This window comes from Pinus tabuliformis, chromosome 3_2 (genome assembly GCF_031772625.1).
Source record: "Pinus tabuliformis cultivar Carrire ecotype Pingquan chromosome 3_2, CPIR1, whole genome shotgun sequence".
In the NCBI taxonomy this organism is placed as follows: Eukaryota; Viridiplantae; Streptophyta; class Pinopsida; order Pinales; family Pinaceae; genus Pinus; species Pinus tabuliformis.
In genome coordinates, this window is record NC_142302.1 from 181101786 (window position 1) to 181125283 (window position 23498).

Consider the following 23498-nt stretch of genomic DNA (forward strand, 5'->3'; position numbering starts at 1 on the left):
TTTCAAATGTTTAGGGAGATGTTAGGCATATATGTGAACCCATTCTCCATTTTTTTTTCTAAGTTATACTAATTCTATTAATGGAAAAAAGATATCATACACTGAGGCCTTAGCCTGTACTTAACCATGCCAGAGAAATGGCAACAAGCAGCAAAATCTAGATCTGAACTACCCCGAAGGGAAACCAGTCCATGACATAAAAGAGTTCAGAGAATTAGCATGCTGCCCATGCAGGGGAAACCAGCAATGCATCCAAAAAACCCAACTAAAGAGCCGAAAACTCATAGTTTTTTAACTGAAACCCCATTGAAACATAAACTGAAACACATAGTCCCAAAAAACCTGAGACATGTAGCATGCTGAGTGGCAGACTGTGTGGCGGACACGTGGTGTGCTGAGTGGTAGAAAGGTGGCAGACAACGAAGTGGACATGCGGCATCAAGGTGGCTGACTAGGGACGTGGCAGAGACGGAGGGCATTCCTCCAAGATGAAGCACCTATACTCCTCCATGTCGCCACCTACCAGAAGCAAGGTCTCCGTGTTGCTAGCCTACAATGCCGGGTGTTCTTCCTCGATGAGACAGCAGTAAGGGTCCTTTACCTCATCTGTATGTTGAGCTTCCTCCACCTCCTTCCCTGCACGTCTTGTCTTTTGGTCCTGGTTCCGCTCCCCTGCTCCTTGGATGCTCATCTAAGCTAGTTTTGGTATGGCTTTGGTGTGGCTGCACCCAGCTGTGATGCGCCCACCACCAACAATGTCCAATACCCCAGTCGCCCTGGTGCTACTACCCCCCATCGTTCCTTGCTCCTCGGTTACATTGGTGCGTCCACCAGCATCAGTGGCCTGATCCTTAGTGTTCTGCTCCACCTCATGGAAGACAATGGTTATTGTGGCTGTGATGAGGGGCTTGTTCAGGGTGGAGCGGAAGGTGAATTGGGCATTCTGGGAATGCAGATGAGGAAGGGGTGGAGAGCCTCTGGGAGGTGAGGCAGAAATGGAGGGGAAGCTGCTGGGAGGCGAGGTAGAGGCCACCGAGCAGAGGCAACCTCTTCCACTGCGCGTATTTGGATAGCGTCCGGGGATTTGCTCAACTAGAGAGGAAGTGGTATCCGAAGCAGGAGAGTGTTGGGGGCGACTCAGGCTCCCTCGGCTCCCACCCCTGCGGCTGCGCATACAGTGTCACACCATACTGTCTGCAGGTGAGTGTGAATTTCTTCTAGAATTGAGCACAAACGGGTGCAATGACACAATTGAGTTTGCAGACTACTCAGCAGAGGGATGAGCATCCAGGGCCGAAGAGAAGGTAAAATGACAATCCAGGCTATGGGTGAAGTGGATGCTTGGGCTGAATTCAATGCAGCAAAGGAGGTGGTAGCGTCTCCCGGTGGTTGTGCGGGAGCTGGGTGCAGTCACGGCGTGAGGGCAGAGGCATTGCAGTGGCAGAGGTTGTAGAGGAGGATGGGCAGAAGCAGAGGTGAAATTCTCCTGAGAATTCATGTTTGCACAGAGCCAAGGTTGGTGACGGTTAACAGGTTGAAGGCAGTTCTCGCACAAGGTGCATTTATGGCGATTGTAAATGCCATTCTTGGCCCTCTGTGCGAACCTGCAGGAGGCCATGTGGTCTCTCCAGACACCAACCTAGTTGGCAGCCACCTTGCTGTCTTTAATTATCACCCGCATCCGGGAGATGGGAGTCCCTGTGCACCAAGTCAGTGCAAGCTTGTAGTTGAGAATGGTCATTTAGAATGTTGATTGTCCCAGAATATAGGATTTGATCCTATTCAATGCCTATATTTGCCAATAGATCGGATACCTTGTTGTTGTCCCTTTTAACATGAATAAATGTGGTTGCTCTCCTGTATTTCATCCATTGCTCTATTAGTTCGAGCTTGGCCACTAGTCTCCAGCTTTTAGCAACTCCCAATGTAGTGCTTCCTAGTTGTATTTGAGTGACCATATTTATTAGAATTTGGGATTCCCCCTCTATTATGATGGGATGAAAATTAAGTTGGTGTGCTAATTTCATACCTTCTCACAGTCCTTCCATTTCTGCAGAATTGTTCGTATCCCAACCAATGGAGCCAAAGTATATTAACAAAGGTCAGCCTTCATGATCTCTTAATATGCCACCATGTCCTGCTTTGCCTGGGTTTCCCTTGGAGGCCCCATCAAAATTTAGCTTTATCACCTTTTTTGGTGGGGGGGATTCCAGTGTGAGGACTGCTTGGTGATATTGCTTGGTCTATTGGGATAAAGTTGTACCTGCTGGAGCTTGAAGTTCCAATTTTCCCATATGCTCTGTTCCTGTGCCTAGGTGGGAAAGTCCTCAGCACTCCACTGTTGGAGAGCTAGAGTTTCCTGAATATTTTGACATAAGTTCATCCATATGATCTCCAAAGTAGTTCTTTGGTTTTTGAAAATACTTTTGTTTCTTTCCTTCCAGATTGTCCAGAAAATGAACCCTGGAAAAATTGTCCATAGCTTATTGAGAATTTTACTGTTGTATGGCTCTAGAGTCCAGTTGCGAATGGTGCCTTTTATATCCCCTAACATTCTGCAGGGTCGTTGACATCGGAAAGTAAGTTTTTCCCATAATTGGTTACCCAGATGGCATGAATCCATGAGATGTTGAATAGTTTCTTCATAATTTTGACAATTAGGACAGTAGGAGGGTCCCTGGAATCCTCTCTTGATTAAGTTGTTCCAAGTGAGAATTCATTGATGATATAACAGCCATGTGAAAGTAGATATTTTTGGCCATATCCCTGTAGTCCATATGCAATTCCAAGCAGGATCAACTGGTTCCTGTGTTTGGAGCGTCAGCTGGTAGGCTTCTTTTATTGTGTATACTCCTCTCAGTGTATATCCCCATCTTAGAACATCTTTTCCAGTATTACATCTGATTCTTCTGCTGATGAGTTGTTTGTGTAGCTCCATGTTTTAGTCTTCAGTTTATTTCTGTGTTATATGTGCAACAAGTTTCCATTGCCTGAAGCCCTGATTGGTAATGTGAGTCCAGAATTGTGCTACATGGTTGGTTTGGTTGATGTTGTTTCCATTGTGATTTGTACAAGGTAGAATTTCTGCAAATTTTGGTCTTTGTTGCCAAGAATCCATCCAGAAACGCACAGTTCTCCCTTCACGTATCTCCGAAAAGTTATGCTTTTGGAGGATCTCTCTGTGCTGTTTTGCCACATTCCAGATTAGAGATCCTATAATCGTGGTAGTGATTCTTATCAGCTCTTGCTGCGGCCGATTGTTTGCATATTTTGCAGTCTAGAGTTGTGCCCATGGCTTTAGTGGACTTGAAACCCATTGCCACCATATTCGTGCTCCCATTAAGGTGTTGCTATGTTGCGGGTCACGTAGTCCTAGACCTCCTTGCTTTTTTGGTGTGCAAACCGTGTCCCATTTTACTAACGCCCATTTTCTATTTTTCCCTGTGGATCCCCATAAGAAGTTGCGTTACAGGGTTTTGATTTTTTTTAGCACCCATTTCGCCATAGCAATAACCGAGAAGAGATAGAGGGGCATGGATTGTAGGACTGCCTTTATTAGGATGAGCCTACTTTCCATGTTGAGAGTTCTATATGTCCATAACAATAGGCAGCTTTCAATTTTCTCAATGAGTTGTTGCCAGGATGAATGCTTTAATGCTGAGTCTATCAGTGGAGCGCCCAAATAATGAGATGGGAGTTTGGCTTGAGAGAATCCAATGATTCTGGCTATAATTCTTTGAGTGGATACAGGAGTGTGGAAAAAGAATATTTGAGATTTGGCAGTATTTATAGTGGCTCTAGAGGCTTTTGAAAAAGTTTCTAGAAGAGCTTTGTAGGTGCGGGCTTCACTAACAGAGGGGTGTCCAAAAAGCATATTGTCATCAACAAATTATTGATGTGTGATCACAGAGGTTCCATGAACAGAGATGCCTCTAAGGTCATGAGATTGAACAACCTGCTTTATAAGACGACCCAGACCTTCTACCATAATAATAAAGAGGAATGGGGATAATGGATCACCTTGGCGAATTCCTCTAGAAGGGGAGTAGGGTTTAGAGGGAATTCCATTGACTAGAATGGAGTAGAGGGGGGAGGTTATGAGATTCATAAGCCATCTTACTCAGGTCGGACTAAATCCAAAGGTAGTTAGCATATGTTTTATATAGGACCAGCTAAGTTTGTCAAATGCTTTAGAGAGATCGATTTTCAGAAGCATACCTACCTGTTTGTGTCTCTTTAAGGAATGGATGACTTCATGAGTCAGAATAATGCCATCCAAGATTTGACGTCCTTCAACATATCAAAATTGTTCTGGTGAAATGAGTAGAGGGAGAAGCGGTTTGAGGCAATTAGCTATGACTTTCGAGATGATTTTGTACATGACGTTGCATAGTGCAATAGGCCTGAACTCCTCCGGAGTGCTTGGCTGAGCTTCTTTGGGAATGAGTGCGATGAATGCCGCATTGAGAGATGGAAGTAGCCAATGCATAGCTTGGGATTCTTCTACTACTTTTCAGACTTCTACTTTGATTAAGTCCCATAAGTGATGGTAAAAGTTAGAGGTGAAACCATCAGGTCTTGGAGCTTTCCCAACTTTCAATTGATTTGAAGCCTATTCTACTTCCATCAGAGTGACCGGTCTTAGCAAAATCTGATTATGCTCCTCTATTATAATTCTAGGAATATGCTGAAGTATTTCGTTTATTGTAGGTTGTCTATCTGTAGGCGGCTCTTGATGTACTATTTTGAAGTGATTTGTGAGCTCTTTCTCGATGTCTTCCTGTTTCTCCATTCTGTCTCCCTGCAGATTTTGAATATGCGAGATGGTATTATTCATTCTTCTTTGAATAGTTGTACGATGAAAGAATTTTGTATTTCTTTCACCTTCTTTTAGCCATATGATTCTTGACTTTTGTTTCCAAAGCAGTTCCTCTTGTTTCCTCTTTCTTCCAATTGTGTTAGTAAAACTTGTTCTTGACTTGCTAGTTCTTCTGTTCTGCTACCTGTAATTATCTTCTGCTGTAGCTCTTTCATACTTTTCTCGAGGAATTTTTGCTCTTGAAATATATTGCCAAATGTAGTGTGATTCTAGGTCTTGATTTGCCTTTTGATGTGCTTCAGTTTCTGTTGGAATTTATACATATTTGAGCCGCCATTGGGAATGAAGCTTTCCCACGCTGATTTGACCATATTTTGGAACTCAGGCTGAGTGAACCAAAAAGCTTCAAATTTAAATGGTTTCCTGTTTGAATTTCCAAGATTCTTCCATTGCAAGGAAATAGGCCAATGATCCGAGCCGGTAATGGGGAGTATGGAGGCGCATATATCACCACCTAAATGAATAGAGTTGTCTGAGATTAGATATCTGTCCAATCTGGAGGAGATTTGTTGCAAGCCTGTCCGTTTATTGTTCCATGTGTAAGTACCATTATCAAATGGTAAGTCAATTAGCCAGGTTTTTTGAATGTATTCCTTGAAGCTATTGCTTTCATTTTCCAGCATCCTTCTGCTTCCAAGTTTTTCCTCCAGTTGAGTGATCATGTTGAAATCACCGCCCGTGATCCAAAGTGGATAAATTCTTGTAGAATTGAGGATTTCCAATGTCTTTAGCAACGTATTCTTTTGCATTGTATCTTGAGGTAAGTATACGTTGGTCAAGTGGCCATGTATGTTGGTCCCAATGAGGTGGAAAGTTGCTTGTATAAAATGGTGCGAAGCATGGAAATCTGTTAGGGAGACGTGTTGCATATTCCAAGCTATGGCAAGCCCTCTCAAAGCACTTGTGGCATCTACTATAATAGTCTGACAACCCGCCTAGGCTTTGGATAATATGGAAGCTAAAGTACTATTATTACATTTTGTTTCCTGCATAAATACAATGTGTGGTTGTTCTTTTTGAATCATGTTCTTTATCATCCTGTATTTCCCGGGACCATTAAGTCCTCTGACATTCCATGAGATGAGCTTCATGGTTGATTGGTAGGTAAGGAATGGTAGTATTTAGTCAACTTGGAGCACCTTCCGGACTCCACTTGCATTTACCCAATGAGGATGGTGCGCTATAGATCTGTCTTTCTCCCTGTCTTCTTCCCATCTTTGCTTATATGTTTCCCATCCCATTTGCCTCCTTGTTGTATGCCTAGTGTGTTGTGCTAATGCACTCTTAATAGCACTACTTCCAGATTTTCAAGTTTCCTATCCAGTATTGTGTCGAATTATTTCCTCTTGCAAGCTTGTTCTAGACTGAAAATGTCTATATCACCTAGATCAAAGCTTCCAGGGTCTTCTTCCATTAAACTTTGTTGACTGTTGTCCTCCATGTGGGGTATTGACTGAAGAGGGTCTATCAACAGACTATAAATGTCCATTACTTTACCAGACCAGAGGGCTTTGTGGTGATCATGGTTGGGGATTGGTTGTGTGGTATTTGTTTGCATATCAGAGGAGTTAACTATTGATGGTTAACTAGCTTCAATATGGATAGGTGCAGTAAAAATTTTGGTGGATGGTGCAGAGGTTGTCTTTGCTATCGAGGGGGTATCTGATTTGGGCATATCTAGGTTTGACAAAGTGTCAAAGCTATTGCTTGAGGATGGCACATCGGAGGATGGGGTAAGATTTTTTGGTGCTGTGGGAGGTTTCTTGGTATGCTTCTTTCTACTGGCAACTTTAGTAAACCCTTCCGGATCAGACTTTCCCCCATTATCTGTGGATTTAGGAGGAGCATTTAAAGGACAGTCACGGAATAGGTGTTTGTGGGCATGGCACTCCTGCATATGAAAGGTATATGTTCATAGTCGATGGGTTGAATCCATTCAAATTCATCATGAAGGAGACTTACCGAGTCCATGAGAACCTTGCCCAGTTTCATGTAGACGCAGATGCGAGCATAGGAGGTGTACCGGTGGAGCTTTGTTTCCTCTACTGTCTTTATGAACTCTCCTAGCCCATTGCCAATGGCTTTAAGCGATTCTTCATCCCAGTATTCCAGCGGTAAGGAGTACATGCAGATCCAAACTAGCGCCTAGCTGAAGTCTTCCTTGTCTGGATTGAATTTTCTACCCAGTCTCGTAGATAGAGACTTGCTGCGTTAAAGAAATAGGGTTCTCCATCTAGGACATGATTTCTATCTTCAATGCAGTTAAAGATGGCTGTGAAGAAGCCTTTGGGGCCTAGCTGTAGGGTAACATGACCTTTGGGCTTCCACTTTGAGGTAATCCAGCCTTGCAGAGCTTTTTCAGTTGGCCAATAGCCTATAAATTTGCCTATCAGTGCATGGTCTTTCATGTATTGTATTTGTGCATTGATTCTATGACTGGGTAGCTCAATCTTGGGTCATTCTGTTGCAATGGGTTTGCAGGTGGACGACGATGCCTTTTTTAATTACTCAGATGCTGCAGGGTTATTTCCTATTTCTTTTTCCAGATCCACTTGGTCGTCCTTCTTCTACTGCTGCGGCAACCGTTTCTCTGGCTGCTCTGCATTGTCATTTGAAATCTTCTCAGTTCCGCTTTCAAGTGACCGGTCTCCATTGTTGTCGTCTTTGGGGGGAGGCGCTGATGCCTCCCCCATCGGAGTGTTCATCGTTTTTGGCTACCAGATGTGCCAAACTTGTACTGGCAGCAGTTCTGCTTGGTCTTGAGAGGCTACTTGCTCTGTCTCTGCGCCATGTAAGGGTTTCTCAGGAACCCTAGTCTGCCATTTCCTTTGCTGGTCTCAATGGAAAAAACCCCATAGCAATTTTGACATATCGAACCCATTCTCCATTAAGGGGGAGTGTTGAAGATAATGGAGAATATCCTAGAATAGGTAGAGTTGGTTCACATAACCTCAGGATAGGAATTAGTTTGTATTTCTTAGGATGTTGTTCTAACTTCCCTAAAACCATGTTTTCTATTTAATGTGTAATGTGCATGAACAATGTAGAGCATTCTACAGAGCTAGACTCTCTTTCGTAGATCTGACTAGTGGGTTTTATTTTTAATACAAACATTGCCATTTTTATCATCCATGGATAGGAAAATTGATTCGATTCAATTATATTAATCTAGTTGAGATAGATACCATTGATGAGAAAGAAAGGACTTTAACTTGAATGAAGAGCGGGAGCAAGGTTGGACATGCATGAAGAATGTTACATACAACCTCTATAGAACATTTAGGAGCTATTGATACCTATTGAGCATAATAAAAAAAAGTATAGTCTAGTCGTCGAAAGCTCACTATGAAATGATTTGTTGAAAGTGTTTGTTCAGTGCTTCTTGTAGTATACACATGTGAGTTCCACATAGTCTTAATTGTCTAAAATGGTAAAGAATTAATTAATGAATTTTTTAAAATAAGCTCAATGCAAATATTAAAATATATTAGGGTCGATGAAACACAATTTTTTTTTTTTGAATAGTTTATTCAATAATTAAGCAATTGCCCAAGGTAGTCAGCAGATACAATCGCTTTGACCATTCAACATTTGAGCTTGTTCTTTGAGAATTGTTTGCATCATTGATCAAGATTAGCAAACCTATAAAAGAAGTTCAATTTCCAGTGAAAGGGATTCTGACTCCCTCATACCGAATGTTGCCCAATCATTGAGAGAGTGTCTTGCCAGCAGAGAGGCCCCTTTTTATTGTTTCTTCCATTTTTTCTTGTGCACTAGTGTCTACAAGTAACTAGTGATGATTGTTGATGGTAGGGACTTATTTCAAGTGTGCCCTTGGATGTGAGACAGAGTTCCACGAACCAACAATGGGGTGAAGGTATACTCTTTTTTTCCTGCAAAATTTGCATGAGTTCATATCATATAATCGGTATTGATTGAGTGATGGTATTACATTATTTTATTCTCCTTCAAAATATTTATTCATTTAAACTAACTCTAATCCACCTTCTTTACATGCATATACCATCTGTTTGCAGATCCTTGTACTAAGAAATTTTGAAGCAATAAAAAACTTTCTTGCTAGTCCTACCCTATCTCAGTGTCTTGATCAACATTTTTGCTCCTTTTTTTTCATATATCTCTCCCTTCAACGTTTACTCAATATATACATTCCCTTTTATACTTTTTTGTACAGTTTAGGTTTCTCATTTTTTTTACATAAATTTTAACAAATAACTTGAATGTATATCGTGATGACTACATTCATTTTTGGAATATAGTAAAAGATAAAAGTATTAAATGTTATTCACTGTGAAACGTATGTGAGCGCCATCATCTTCTCTTTAATGACGCATATAGAATTTAACGCCAATGTTGTATAAATCGCTCTTTGCACTTCTTTTCATTAAATCGTTTTTCATATCGTTCATTGTATTCCAATTCAGTGAGCTTAAGTCGATTGCAGATTTCTCGAATATTTGGGAATCCGACGGACATAGACGCGGTAAAAAAATTGACCGTGCCCATGTCTATCGGATTCCCAAATATTCGGTTTCAATTTAAAAAGTTTTATGAATGTTGTTTTCCATACAGACAAGCACCTTCCATTTGATGTTTCTTTGGCAAATAAGCTTGTTCAAACATCGTAGAAGTTAATGGAAGCTTTCTCTTCCATTATTAATTTACTCCATACTCAATATAAGTACACACTCAATATAAGTACACACCCATTTTCCGTTCGTTACAAATTATTCTTCTTTCTCCTCACAACTTATTTGTTCAAAAATTAGTTGTTTTCATAAATCGGATTAGGATTACAACTAAATTAAATATTCAACATTGACTAATCAACTACAATATTGCAATGTTTTATTCGAGTAAAATATATTTACTCGCGACCTCCTGCTACTGATCTAATGTTTTTATATTATCTAAATTCATACAATATTTAATTAATCATTAGCTCTTTCACGGTAGTTTATTTGACAAGCTTTGTGTGTGTAAAGTTGTGGGAGTGAAGATTTCATATTCAATTTACAGGGATTTTTTTTATTCCTGAAAGAGGACTAAGTATTCAAGATTATAGTAGTAGTGGTTGAAATCGAATTTCAAAAATAAAACTAAGCACCAAAATTAAAATTATAGTAATAGTGGTCGAAATCAACTCATTAAGGTTAGAAGTTTAGCTGTGAAAATCACCCATATTTTCATGACTAAATTCTTCGTTAGATTCAGTATTGACATGTCATTTGGATGCATGAAGATGAGGACTTCAGGGTTATAGTGAGGACTTCAGGTGGTTGATATCGAAACAAACCAGTGGTCTAAGCCAGCAGGAGGAAGGATACCTCAAGGGCAGTCCAACATATTGTCATGAGTGGTCGCACTACTTACTCTCTGACAATCCTAGCCCTTTCCTAATGCGAAAAACTATTAAGTTACTCAGTTATGCCCAACTCATTAGCTCCGAGTATTACACAGAAAGCGCTGGAAGAAACTAACTCTTTTGTTCCTTAGAGCTATACTGCAACCTTGTTACTACTCCACTAATGTTTATGTTGCTCACCTTTTGGGAGGGGAATGAGCAATAACGCTACTGGTGCCGTTGGGACTGCTGGTGCCGTTGTTGTTGGGCATCCTTCTCCTCCATCTTCCTTCTTATCCTACTCCTCCTACATTCTTCTTTATGCAGAGGGAGGGGGTCGCGTAGCTCCCATCAGATGCTTATACCTTTCACCATTGGATCGAGAGGGGTCAATACAGAGCTACAGACCCCTTAGACCAATATAGAGAGACAAATTCATTGAGCTAGTATGGGTAATGTAAGCACTATCACTCTGATACACTCATTCTAGTATGGAACCTCATCATGTTGTAGTATTCAGTAACCTCCATGTTTATTATATATATTGAATTACTACTATGTTTCTATTATAGTGACCCATTTTTCATGTTATTATTCCAGGTCCAGGGCTTTCAGGAACCAGGTAATTCAGGTCAGTCAAGTAATGCGTCAAAATTCATAGGTTAGGTAGGTAGGCAGGCAGGCACGTAAGTTCAGAGTTGGACTCCTGAAAGAAATGGTGGTTAGAGGAGATCAAGGAGGGATAAACATACATCTTTTCATCATTCCCCTGTGTTCCTTTCGAGTGCTTTCTTTCAACATTCCTTCCTTTTCACCCTCTCAACCTCCATTTACCTGAGGTATGAACTCCTACTGACATAGGCCCAAGAACAAAATTGGAACCCTTGAACTCTAGAAACCACATGTGCTCCATTGTTCAGCTTGTTGGGTCAATCCAAGTAGCATGAACAAGCAATGGGATTCTCCTCCTCCGACGTTCCGGTTCAAACCTTATAAACACACCACCCCTTGTCACCTGCAAATCAAAGTTTTATCAGAAAATCCCATCTCTGCTCAGAACAGTAGTAAGGATACAATGGGTTGGCAGGGGCTGATGAGGATTTTGCTGCACATGAGAGTAATCTGTGGTCGTGAGCGTTGTCAAATGTCGATCTTCTTAGTTGAAACCTCCACACAGATGAGAAAACCCACATCATTTCAGAGGTTTTCATGGTCAGAAATGAATTCGAACAACCACCCTTCGACGCCCTCAGAAGTGGAGGAGTTATTGTAGGGGTCACCTTGGTGTTTGTTGTAATCTCATTTTTAATCAATTGGTTTCTTGTCAAAATCCCCCTCTCCGGTTCAAGTGGTTAGATCTTAATTGATTGATTTTGCGCTCAATTATATCTGTATATGTATGCATGAATCCCTATCCATTATTAATCAATTCAAAAAAGTTTAAATCGACAGAAAATCACCTAATTTGGAATGGTTAGATCATAACCATACCAAATTCAAATTCTTTTTAGGGAAAATGAAATGGGGGATCAAACCAAGAAATGGGCATGCTCCAAGAAATCCAGATGTCTTAATAAGACATGAAAAAATAAAAAATGTAATCTCGAGCAATGAATATGCTTCTTTATATCTTTTAAATGCCGAGCACCCAGAACTACCATCTTGCACAATTATGGTTAATTCCATACTCAACCCAACTTGATAGTCACTGCAACCTGCTATTCCATAAGACAAAACATAACCCACCCACACAAAAAATGAGCCCTGTGAAAAATTTACTATTTCATAGACGAAACATGTCATACTCGCGGGAAAATTGGACCCTCGCAGAGGAATATCATGAAACAATGGAGAATTTTAAATTCAAGGTTTGATGGTCAGGCTTTGGGTTAGGGGCCAAATTTGACTAGCGGGTTTATGCTTCAAGTTTTAGGGAATGAAATTTATCAAACCGAGGTTTGATAACAATGCTCTCCTTCAGTTGAGATTTTATCCAAGCGAATCAGTCTTATTTTGATGTAATCATTCGGTCATGGAAGTCCACTGTCTTCATCGAACACAGTTAAAAGTGTTGACGCTCTCATTCGTTTGACCCATTCATGTGTGCAAAGTGATAGATTCTGCAATATGTCTATAGCCTTTGGAACTGTGTTGTCATTGAATACGATATATAGATGTATTGATGATATAAATATAATTTTCAATGATATTGTTGTAAATAAGGCTAATTTTTTTTTTTCAGTGATGGCATATTATCGTCTGGATCTCTGATCATTTCTGGAAGAGCTATCATAGGAAGAAGATTTCATTAATGCCATATCTTTGGAGGCACCACTTCAATTCGTACTTGACACAATGGAATCCATATATGTTTTTACACAGCATTGTAAGAGTAGCAGTCGTATTCTACTTTTGTATCAATGTAATGAACTGGTTGGTGAAATAACAAAACTATTCGCAGAACTAGTACAATGTTTGAGTTTGACGCTGCAGGGGGATATAAAGGTTTTTCCATGGATGGAAGGAAAAATAAAGGATATGCAAAGTAATTTGAGTAGGGTATCTTTTTATGTGGAGTGAGAAAATGAAAATATAGCAAAAAATATATTCTAAGGCCTTATGAATGGTCAGATAAGGATTTCACAACAGAGAAAGATTGATTATAAGTGCAAATAGGTCTGTATTAATTTTTTTTATTTCTCATGCTACTTAACTCAAAGGGTTATAAAGGAGAATGAATAAAAAGCTCAAGGGGTTCTATTTTTTTGCAAAAATATATTTTTTTACTCTTGTGTGAGACTTATTTGGCGTTGCTTTGCACCTCTAAGTGCAATTGCTAGTATATTTAGTCATGATGGCCACACACATGGTTTAAATTTAGTCACAAGTATATTTAGTCATGGTGGCCACACACATGGTTTAAATTTAGTCACAAGTGATGATTGATGATTGGCCTTTGAATTAAACATCTAGAAGTGGTTTGAGAGTGTAACTTACCTTCCACGATTAAATAATTAGATGATAAGATCTAAACATACAATAAGCCTAAATATGAGCAATTTGGTAGTTAGTTTAATGGATTTGCAAAACTATGTTTCTTGAAATTCCATTTTCATCTAAATAAAAAGTGAGAATCAAATGGATCACAAACACACATATCTGAAGTGCTCCTTTTTGTATCCATGCACATAGGGGTTCTCCATAAATGTTGGCATGGTAACCTCCAAATTTGATCTAACAATGTCCATTCAAGAGAATGAAAAAACTAAAATGCACCGCAAGAAATTTCTTAATAAAACCATTTCCATAATCAACGATTGAGGTGCATAGATGCTCATGGTGAAGTCATGGTTATGATCTAGTGACCTTATGCAAGCTTAAATCCTTGTGGGTGATTAGCCAACTTTGCCCAGGTTCACTCCAATATCCAAAGGCTTAGGCACTTCCTTTAACATGCAGTGCAAAAACAATTTCCAATTCATTAATACACCCAAACCAAAGGTTTCGTTTAAATTTATACTTGATGCAAGTTTGCCTAATTCCCCTTGTGAAATTCTCCTTTGTTAGAGGTGGCAAGTCAAATTCCAAAACCACAACGACCTTCAACAAATATATATTAAGATATTTTGAGGGTAGAGGAAAAGAACCACAACAACATATATATATATATATATATATATATATATATATATATATATATATATATAAGAGAGGGCTTACCATATATCATATATGCGTGCATTTCCCCAGATTCTGGATCTCTAGCTTCCACCCAAAGCAGTCATATGAGGCTCCTATTGAGGAAAGCACTCACTCCTAGGGAAGGATGTGGAACTTTGTCCCTGTCCTGGAACTAATATCCCCAACATCTCTCACAAATGAGCTTTGGAAACACACACAACTTGATCAAACTTTCTGGGGAATCTCCCTTCGAAGAATTATTTACGTGGTTGTCACCTCACTTTTCCTTCCACATCATATTTCAACACGTCACTTGACCATAGAGGGTGTTCGAATACTATTTTCCTAGGGAAATTTCTAAGGAAACTCCTTTTGGGGAACTTTCTCTTAGTTCAAAATTCATATTTTTGGCTCCCATCAAATATGTAGCCACTATTGTAAGGAAATGGAGTTCTCGCATATGCTCTGGTTAATGGTCCTTCTACTTACTCTATTGATCTCCATGCAGATTTGCAACTTGTTGTACTAAGTAACAACCCCCGCATTTATACAAAGTAATAGTTAATATTTGACATATAAATGGGGACCCTTTTAAATTTTTAGCCTTTGAAAATAAATGCTAACTCTACAAATTTCCTTAAAACCTTTAGAATACAACCCATACTTAGAACTTTTATCGCAAATCGCATTTCATAGTTTTCCATGTGACAATTATAAACATCCTAAAGAAAATCCTGAAATGCGATATGCGATAAAGCCCCCGCTACGATTTTCCGATCACAACACTTTAAGAACACGCGATCGCACTTCGCAAGTCGCAAATTAATAAAGCATGCCATTGTGTCACCCCTTAAAAAATTGTGAAATGCGATATTGTGATTTTTGCAACCGCATTTTGCATTACCTCCAAGCAACGCTATATTGCAACATTTGAAAGTTGCGATGTGACAAATAAGGCGTGAAGCATGGGAAGTTACTGAGTTTTAATGAAATATTAAGTGGTTTGACAAAGTAATTAATGTTTAGCAGCTCGAGGAGAGAAACTAATGTTTTCAAGTTATGGCTAGTTAACAAGAATTCACATTCAAAATATTCCCAAAATTCAAATTCATTTCAAAGAGCTCTCAACCTTAATTTCCCTCTATTTTGTGTGTTGATATATCTCTCTTTCGTTTCAGGCAAGCTTCAAAAGAGATGTCATTACGGAAGGTAATGCAAAAGTAGAAACAACAGAGCATTTTAGAGTCTGAGGTTTCAGAACTGTCACCCATATTTGCTGATACAATTTACAGTGCTGATGGAGGAGCAACAACATGGGAAGTCATCTACAACAGACTTGAAGATGAGTGGCCTAAAATTACTGTCATCAAGGCAACAATAGACTCAATAAAACCCTCGGGAGTTTAATTCAAAGATGTTGCTTTCTCTTTTCTTCACAGAATAGGAGTAAGAGCTAAGATACTCCCATACATGGATATGATTAGATGGATGGTGGAAAATCTTAGTATTGAAGACAGACAATTCAAGAACTCAAAGATGGAGCTGGTGCGATCATTCAAAGTTGAGGATTTGAAACAAATGTATCATCTTCCTGACCCTCATGATATATATGAAAAACTATTCCTGGCCAAGTTCGCATAGCAGAATGAAGGACCCTTCAAGATGATTCAGGTCTGGAGATTCCTAAAGAACAAATTCAAATATGATAAGACGGGTATGTACCCCATAGCTTCTTTTGCAAATTCCCATAACTCTGCAGCTTCTATGTTATGTAGATTATATGAATTGCCTAATAATACCAAGTTATCTATAGAATGGGTCCCTTTAATCGATGCTTGTGTCAATTCCCATATAATGAATTGGGCCACTATCCTATCCGACAACCTAGCTACTGCTATTTCCGAATATCGTCAAAAGAGATCCACCTCCATAGAGAACCTTCCTCCATTTTATTTGAGTGCCTATATCATGGATGCCATCTGTTTCTGTACTAAGTTTCTAATCACGGGTTGGAAATGGACTTTGTAAGACTCCTACCCCATCCATCTTAGTCGCAAACAGATGTGGGAATCCCATTTTATACTTCATTTTTACAAAATATGCCATGGTGTTATTTTACCATTACATCAAATAATTTTTGATAAGAAAGCCCCCATATTTTCTAAGGAAGCCACCACAGACCTTCTCGTAGTAGGCAAGTATTTTGTTGAACAATGGTTCACATATATCAAAGTTTTATTGCAGTACAACAGACCCACTTGTACTCCCTTTGTATGTCTTTGACAATCTGTTAGTGAGAGAAATAGCTCATCAAACAGTTGGGAAGGGCTTAACCAAGACCTTAAAAGATAGCAAAAAATCATTATGGCCACCCTTTCCCATCCGATGTGGTTCTTTTTAGTTGACAAAATTCAACCATGCAAACAAAGAATTACTAAACTTAGAGAGCCTTAGGCTCCATACTCTGCCAAAAAGGAAATTTGACCCAGAAAAAGTAGCACAAAATGTTACTACAGCACTAAAGGTCAAACCCTATGTCCATGAAGCTCATGAATTCGAAGATCTTTTACAATCAGCTGAATCATTCGAACAAGCATTCGATTGGGCGAAGGCGAATTTGAATCCTGATGACTTTGAAAGGTTTCAAGAATTTAGAAATCAGAGGCTCGAAACAATCCCATTGCATTTGTTAAGAGTTGATGACAAACCTATGCCCAGTGTAACTATTAACAGCGAAGGGCCAAATTCTCATATATAACCTCAGGTGAATACAACCTAGGATACAAGGAAGACACAAGAAACAAAGACTACAACAGAATCCAATAGAAGGTCAGCCGAAAACAGGTCATAAGTGACCTAACTAAGGATATCGGTCCCGAAGGAAAAAGCAATGATTTGGAGCAGGAATGGGACCAATTTAATAAAAAGCTCCAAGATACTCCCAAGACAACATATGTCCCATAAACCACAGAATATCATACTCCACAACAAACTCAGAAAATTTCAGAGTCGGAACCAATGAATGAGCAAGGGACAAGTTCACAGAATACTGAAATCATTCCTACATTTCTGACATCTAAAATTATCCTAAAGGTTACAGAAATACCTCCTTTAGATGTATTCTACAACCCACTGCATAAGGTTGTAATAAGAAGATAGAGGAAAAGAAGAAGATTAGAAACACCTAAAATCCCACCAGGGAATGAACCAATGGATATAGTCTGGAGGGATATTCCTTCAAACCCAGCTGAAAATTTAACTAGGTTGTCACAATTTACAGGGGCATATGCTACTGCCACCATGGATAAAGCCACTGAAGTATCTATTTTGTTAAGGGAAAGGGAAGAAAGGATAGCGTAGCTCAGGCAACAGCTGGAAATTGAGAAATCAAATGTGAACAAGCAAGCCGCTGAACAAATAGTCCAATTGCAGTAGAGTATGGAAGTACTAAAGATAAGCCACGAAGCAGACATCTCTACAAAGAACATGCAAATCCAAGAGTTGCAAGTGGCCATGGAAAAATATGAATATGTCCCTATTGTTGATGAATTCATCAAAGAGGCATTGGAGATAAACTCCATTCTGTCAAAACAACAAGATCTATTCTGCTAGAGAATGTCCCATATCACCCCTTATCTGATTACTAGTGACCAATTAACAGATAAGGTAATTGTTTAGAGAACCTAGTTTAATGACTTAAATACTAAGATATCTTAATACATTGAATGGCAAGAATCTGAAGAAGGAAGAAGCACTAATCTTCAAGAAATAGAACACATAAAGACATATTATTCACAGATTGGGATGCGTGGATCAAGCATGCAGAATTGGCAGTAGCAAGAGTAGCAGGAGTGGCTAAAAATATAATAAAAGCATTCAATCACACTTTGCACACTACCAACTTGATAAAAGAAGGTAACCCAAAGTCACTGCCATATTTGAATGGATTGGATAAAAATTGGAAGGCAAAGGTCAAAATCCAAAGGGAGGCGATCACAAAATTATCAAAAACTGACTGGGAGGCATATTGGCAATTCCTTGTCAAACCTCATAGCCAAATTATGACATTGAATTGTTCAATAAATTCAACGCAAGGATGCTGCCACCTCTTACAGATGCCATCTTAGGAGGACAGGTCAGAATGCAATTCAGGGCACCTCCTCAAGTGAAACCAATGACCTATATATGTGACCTAACGGAAACGTTGGCAGACATCAAGACATATTTATAACATATGGTTATCAAATCACTTTTATTTTTAGAGTTATTTCCTAGTTAAGAGGAAGGTCGTTTGAAACCTCCTCAGATATTTTGTAAAATCTATTTTCAAACTTTAGTTAGATAGTATTTATACTCTCTCATGCATTTAGAGAAGGGTCCATAATTTTATCAAAAACATTTGCAAAGAATGCACTTCTGTAAGTTTGTGAATGCCTTGATGAAATTATGGAACATGGTCATTACTTTTGAATATCAAACTAATTTCCTTTGTTGATGCACTAATGTATACTTGGAGAATAATTTGATTTGAAGAAAGGAGTTGATATATGTCACTAGTCAAATGAGAAGAACCTCACACATATGGTACTTTTATCTTGTATGGTCAGTTCTGTTTTGTTAAATTAGTGATAACATTTCTTTTTCATGAATTATATATGGATTATATTCTTTCTGTTATGTGTTAATTGCACTACTGTATGACGCCTAGCTGAAAGTATTTACTTTCATATATGATCATTAAATATATGCGATATAGTTTTGTAAATTTCTTTGAATAACTATTTAGTCAAAGAAATTATCTTTACATTTTATCATCTTTGTTTAATACGTGAATGATAATTATTATCACATAACAAACATATATCTTTTTACATTGCATATCACACAGAATACCCCGAGTTTATATTAGATTAAGTTAGTTAAATATTTGCATGCTAGAATAGGTCATTTAGTTATCATTATTCTTATTGCAATCACTTGAAAATACCCATTCTCATTTTCAAACACATTCTGGGAAACTAGTCCCATCATCCCCAGTTAGAGCCACCACATCAAACGAAAAAGGAGTTGTCTTCAAGGTCCGGACCGGGTGGTTATCCCCCATGTTGGAGCAGTATAATTCTAAGGCTTCAACATTTTTGTGCTAGAAGGAGGGCCATCCGACTATTAATGGCATATAAATCTAAATTTCAATTGAAAAACGTTCATAAGAGTCAAAACCCCTCCACAACTTCTATTTCTTCTAGATTTCGTTCGAAATATCTAGATCAGAAATCTGAAGTTGTAGAAACATCTTCTTCATCTCCTGACGTATTCAGACAACCACCTTCTTCAAATTACACTCCCAAGTCTCTCGAAGTTCATTCCTTAATAAAAAATTGGAACATATATCCAATTCTGCGGAGAAACCTGAAAATCCTGAAGCTTATGAAGAAAGTGTCACTTCCCTATTATGAGATACTGGTGTATTAACTCATCTACAAAGTGAAAATATTGGAGTAACCCCTTTTGAGTTTCCCATTCATTCACGATGTAAGAAAGCTTCCACATAAAAATCTGAATAATATACCAACGAGATCACATCAAATTTCCCTCCATTTACTTCCCCATTCACTTCTACTCAATCTGCCTCTTCTCAACAATCCATTTTTTCGACTCAGACAATTAGTGCTGCTACCAATAGTATTAGTCCAGTAGTAAGTTCTTCACCATCACCATCTAAGTCTGGATCTACTTCCTCATCTTCACAACCTTCAACACAATTTATGGCCAACCAACCTGCGCAACCTTGGGAAAAACCTGGTGCCGTACTGGTTGCTAATCCAAATGGTCTCCCAGCAAACCCAGAAAAATGGTTACCGAAGTATAATCCTGATGATGGTCTTCCTACTGAAGAACATCTAAAGAACTTTATGTTAGCCATGAATCTTAATGGAGTTGCATATGAAGATGTTGTAATCAGATTGTTTCCTTATACTTTCTAGGTATCTGCATGATCCTAGTATTTTTCCCTTCCAGCAGGCTCAATAAGAAACTGGGACACTTTTGAAGAAATATTTCTCGCAAAATTTGGCGATGATAGAACCGTGGCATCTTTAATAAATGATCTTTCGAACCTAAAAGAAAGTTCAGACGAAAGGATCAAAGACTTCAGCTCCAGGGTTAACAAGTTGTTGAATAAAATCCCAATTGCCTCTAGACCTGCAGTAGATGCGCAAATAGAATGATACATATTCTCCCTTCCTTCTAATATCACAATTTTTGTAGATAGATCCAATAAGGCTACCCTTGTAGAAAACATGAAAGAAGCATTGTCTGTAGAAATAAGAATTATTTCCTTAGAAAAGAGATGGCAGATTGAAGAAAGGAAATCAAATAAAGTGACATTCAAGGAAGACTAAAAAAGGAAAGCTCCAAAGGACCCTTTCGACCTTGAAGGCCTTCAAAAGGTGTTAAAGACTATGTCAAATGAAATGGTTGAAATAAAAAAACAAGTTGCAGAATCATCCGCTCCTAAGAAAGATTTCCACCCATTCAAGAGAAATCCTTCTTCTACATCCTAACCACCAAATACTATTTCAAATGCTGAATCCGATCAAGAACCGAAAGAAGACTCAGAAACTGAAGAAGAAGCAGAAAATGAAGAAGACTCAGAAAATGAAGAAGATATTTTGTATAATCTATTTTCGAACTTTAGTTAGATAGTATTTATACCCCTCTCATGCATTTAGAGAAGGGTCCATAATTTTATAAAAAACATTTGCAAATAATGCACTTCTGTAAGTTTTTGAATGCCTTGATGAAATTGTGGAACATGGTCATTACTTTTGAATATCAAACTACTTTCCTCTGTTGATGCACTACTGTTTACTTGGAGAATAATTTGATTTGAAGAAAGGAGTTGATCTATGTCACTAGTCAAATGAGTAGAACCTCACACATATGATACTTTTATCTTGTATGGTCAGTTATGTTTTTTTAAATGAGTGATAACATTTCTTTTTCATGAATTATATATGGAGTATATTCTTTCTGTTATGTGTTAATTACACTACTGTATGATGCCTAGCTGAAAGTATTTATTTTCATATATGATCATTAAATATATGCGATATAGTTTTATAAATTTCTTTGACTAACTATTTAGTCAAAGAAATTATCTTTACATGTTATCATCTTATTTTAATATGTCAATATATTTATTATCACATAACAAACATATATCTTTTTAGATTGCATATCACACAGAATACCTCGGGTTTATATTAGATTAAGTTAGCTAGATATTTGCATGCTAGAATAGGTCATTTAGTTATCATTATTCTTATTGCAGTCACTTGAAAATACCCATTCTCATTTTCAAACACATTCTGGGAAACTGGTCCCATCATCCCCATTTAGAGCCACCACATCAAACGGAAAAGGAGTTGTCTTCAAGGTCTGGACCGGGTAGTTATCCTCCCATGTTGGAGCAGTATAATTCTAAGGATTCAACATTTTTGTGGTAGAAGGAGGGCCATCTGACTATGAATGACATATAAATCTAAAGATCAATTGAAAAACGTTCATAAGAGTCAAAACCCCTCCACAACTTCTACTTCTTCTAGATCTCATTCGAAATCTCTGAATCAGAAATCTGAAGTTGTAGAAACATCTCCTTCGTCTCCTGAAGTATTAAGACAACCACCTTCTTCAGATTACACTCCCAGATCTCCTGAAGTTTAGTCCTTAATACAAAAATTGGAACATATATCCATTTCTGTGGAGAAACCTGAAAAGCTTGAAGCTTATGAAGAAAGTGTCACTTCCCTATTACGAGATATTGGTGTATTAACTCATATACAAAGTGAAAATCTTGGAGTAACCCATTTTGAGTTTCCCATTCATTCATGACATAAGAAAGTTTCCACATCAAAATCTGAATCAGATACCAGCGAGATCACATCACCTTTCCCTCCATTTACTTCCCCATTCACTTCTACTCAATCCACCTCTTCTCAACAATCCATTTTTTCGACTCAGACAATTAGTGCTGCTACCAGTAGTACTAGTCCAGTAGTAAGTTCTTCACCATCACCATCTAACTCTGGATCTACTTCCTCATCTTCACAACCTTCAACACAAGTTATGGCCAACCAACTTGCACAACCTTGGGAAAACCTCGATGCCGTACTGGTTGCTAATCCAAATGGTCTCCTAGCAAACCTAGAAAAATGGTTACCTAAGTATAATCCTGATGATGGTCTTCCTACTGAAGAACATCTAAATAACTTTATGTTAGCCATGAATCTTAATGGAGTTGCACATGAAGATGTTGTAATCAGATTGTTCCCTTATACTTTCTATCTGCATGATCCTAGTATTTTTCCCTTCCAGTAGGCTCAATAAGAAACTGGGACACTTTTGAAGAAATATTTCTCGCAAAATTTGGCGATGATAGAACCGTGGCATCTTTAATAAATGATCTTTCCAACCTAAAAGAAAGTTCAGACGAAAGGATCAAAGACTTCAACTCCAGGTTTAACAAGTTGCTGAATAAAATCCCAATTGCCTCTAGACTTGTAGTAGATGTGCAAATAGAATGATACATATTATCCCTTCCCTCTAATATCACAATTTTTGTAGATAGATCCAATAAGGCTACCCTTGTAGAAAACATGAAAGAAGCATTGTCTATAGAAAGAAGAATTATTTCCTTAGAAAAGAGATGGCAGATTGAAGAAAGGAAATCAAATAAAGTGACATTCAAGGAAGACTCAAAAAAGAAAGCTCCAAAGGACCCTTTCAACCTTGAAGGCCTTCAAAAGGTGTTAAATACTATGTCAAATGAAATGGTCGAAATAAAGAAACAAGTTGCAGAATCATCTGCTCCTAAGAAAGCTTTTCGCCCATTCAAGAGAAATCCTTCTTCTACATCCCAACCACCAAATACTATTTCAAACACTGAATCCGATCAAGAACTGAAAGAAGACTCAAAAACTGAAGAAGAAGCAAAAAATGAAGAAGAAGTTGATTTAAATGGAATGTGGGTCTTCATTCTTCCAACCGAAGAGGAAGCACAAGCGATGCCAGTAACTACAAGAAGTAAAAACTCTACTAATACATCTACAACAAATCAGAAACATAAAACTGACACTCCTATAAAAGAGAAGACAATAAGTAAAAAATATAAGACTACTCAAACTGATTCTATTCCATTAGATCCTCTAACTGCTTCCAAAACTTTAGTAATCTTAGATATAGTGGAATATAATATAGCCGAAGATATGAAAAAGACGAGAGAAAATATTTCATTGCATGAATTGACTAAACTCAAACAACAACAAAAAATCTTACTTAGAGAATTAAAAGCAGTTCTTGTAGCTCCTTTACCATCCGTTGTAGTTACTCAAGCTACTAAAGAGATGGGAAAGCCTCCTTCATTTTCAAACAAAGTAAACTCCATAGACCTAGTTTTGATAGGTGACAGATCTATTTCTCATACTCCTCCATTTCTTCTTACTTATGAGATTTTCAACAAAAACGTCCATAATTGGCTTGTTGATTCAGGAGCCTCTTCAAACATCATGCCAA